The sequence below is a fragment of the Octopus bimaculoides genome, chromosome 2 (assembly GCF_001194135.2).
Source record: "Octopus bimaculoides isolate UCB-OBI-ISO-001 chromosome 2, ASM119413v2, whole genome shotgun sequence".
Lineage (NCBI taxonomy): Eukaryota > Metazoa > Mollusca > Cephalopoda > Octopoda > Octopodidae > Octopus > Octopus bimaculoides.
Genome location: NC_068982.1, coordinates 16,988,190 through 16,990,932, shown reverse-complemented (window position 1 = coordinate 16,990,932; position 2,743 = coordinate 16,988,190). Strand labels below are relative to the sequence as shown.

The window sequence follows — 2,743 nt, the reverse complement described above, 5'->3', positions numbered from 1 at the left end:
TAATAATAATAATAATAATAATAATAATAATAATAATAATAATAATAATAATAATAATAATAATAATAACAATAACAACAATAACAATAACGGATCAAGATAAAACGATGACAAGAAAAGCCCCTTCATGGCAAATACTGGGTTAAACTAAACAGAAAAGAAATATACAAAGCAAAATACCAACAATGGTTGAGAAGCTCAGGACTCTAAGCAGTGACTGAAGGATTTTCAATTGCAGCACAAGACGAAAGCCTCCCCACCAGAAATTGTCAAAAGACATATAATGAAAAGAAACATAGCAAGTAACTGCAGAATATGTGGAGGTTGACAAGAAAAATAAACCATATTGTCTTTGGCTGCCCAGTCCTGGCTAAGATGGAATATATTCACAGACGCGATAGTTGAGACCTATATACACTGGAAGCTATGTCAACACTATGGAATAACAACAGAAAAAAGATGGTATAGGTACACGCCAGAAAAGGTCACGGAAAATGAGAAAGCAACCATACTCAGGGATATGCCAGTACGCACAAAGAAATTAAGGCCTGTAAGCCAGATATAGTTGTCAGAGATCACCAAAGAAAAAAATGCTTTCTAATCGATGTATCAATACTAGTAGATGACAATGTTTGTCTAAAAGAAGCGGTGAAACTTTCAAAATACAAAGATCTGGATATAGAGTTAACTCGAATGTGGAGTCTAAAAACAGAAACAATTCCTATCATAGTAGGCGCATTAGGAATGATAAAAAATATTCAGACAAATGCATAACAAAAACACCAGGCCTAACAAGTATGTATAACATACAGAAAATAGCACTACTAGGCACCGCACACATCCTGCGTAAAACACTTTCAGTACAGTAAAAATAAGAGCATCACAACAAACCGCAGCATGTACCCAAGACACACAGAGCTGCGCTCGGCAGTGCAGTGAAAGCACGTGATAAAAATAAGACTACTGAATGATGATGATGATAATAATGATGATGATGAGGATGATGATGATGATGATGATGATGATGATGATGATGATGATGATGATGATGATGATGATGATGATGATAATAATAATAATACACGGCCTACAAAGAGCAACTCTGTGGAAATCACAGCCTATAATAAGCAAAGACATGGTATCAGCAAACCTCAGAAGGAGTCACCGAAAACGAGAATTGCAAAATCCTGTGGGATGCAATGATCCAGTCCGAATATCTGACCAGACATCGGAAACTGGATATTGTTGTGGTGAATAAAAAAGAAAGAACATGTATGATAATCGACATAGCATGCCCCGGTGACAACAGGATCAATGTGAAAGAAAAAGAAAAAAATAAACAACTTTGACGATTTAAAGTGGGAAATACGAAGGCTGTGATCAATGCAGAGAGTAGACGTGATACCAATAGTAATTGGTGCACTTGAAATTATCAGCACTCAACAACCAGCATGGCTGAAAGATCGGTGCAAGTGTGAAGGTAGAACACTTACAAACATCAGCATTGCTTGGAACTGCAAGAATTCTTCGCAAGGTTCTTGAAGCATGACTAGTAAACAAGTGTCACCTAGTCTGCTGGCTGTGGACAGCTGACACTTTCCATCATACCCAGAATAATAAGCTGCGAGTTTTAATATAATAATGAGAAATGGAGAAACTTTCAAAATACAAAGACCTGGAAATAGAGGTAACTCGAATGTGGAATCTAAAAACAGAAACAATTCCTATCATAGTAGGTGCCTTAGGTATAATAAAAAAATATTCAGACAAATATATAACAAAAACATCAGGACTTACAAATATATATAACATACAGAAAATTGTACTACTGGGCACTGCACACATCCTACGCAAAACACTTTCAATACAGTAACGATAAGAGCATCACAGCAAACCACAGCACTTACCCAAGGCACACAGAGCTGCGCTCGGTAGTGAAGTGAAAGTACGTTATAAAAATAAAACTACTGAATAATAATAGTAATAATAATAATAATAATAATAATAATAATAATAATAATAATAATAATAATAATAATAATAATAATAAAATGTTCTTACGATCACACTTTGTTGCTGTTGCTGGTGTTGTTGTTGTTGTTGTTGTTGTTGTTGTTGTTGTTGTTGTTGTACATGGGTTTGTACATATGGTTGTTGTTGCACGGGATAGGATGGGGTGTACCCAGGAGGTGGAAGATCTGTAACTGGTGCATGATGTGTAGTTGGTGGGGGATATCCAGCTGGTAGGAGATTGCTTATTGGTGGCCGATGCCCAGGAGCCTGTGTATATCGAAGTGCCGGAAGAACCCCAATCTGGGGTTGCTCAGTTTGCGGAAACTCAGTTTCCTGATATTCAGTTCCTGTATATTGGGGGGGGGCAGATGGTTAAATTATTTCCGTATAGTCCGGCGGACTATCAAGAGGCAACTCCATTCCTATGCCGCCTGTAAGATAAATTTGATTAGTCGAGAAAATATTATATCTTTTATATCTTTTTTACTATGGCCAGGTTGAGACATCACCTTGAAGGATTTTAGTCGAACGAATCAACCCTAGTAGCTCTTTTCTTTAAAGCCTTATGCTATCGGTCTCTTTTGACGGACCGCTAAGTTACGGGTATGTTACACCGGTTGTCAAGCGGTGAGAGAGCAAAAACACAAAAAACTCTTTCTCACACACTCACACACACACTATGCACACACACACACACACTATGCACACACACACACTATGCACACACACA

The 2,743-nt window shown here is 37.3% G+C and overlaps 1 long non-coding RNA gene across 1 annotated transcript in view; it reads right to left on the bottom strand.

Annotated features, from left to right (window-relative positions):
* LOC106881602 (uncharacterized) overlaps window positions 1-2,743 on the bottom strand; it is a 21,884-nt gene that overhangs the window by 13,585 nt on the left and 5,556 nt on the right. The window contains exon 2 of the long non-coding RNA XR_001410872.2: window positions 2,062-2,444. This is a non-coding gene — a long non-coding RNA (uncharacterized LOC106881602). The remainder of the gene's footprint in view (window positions 1-2,061; window positions 2,445-2,743) is intronic.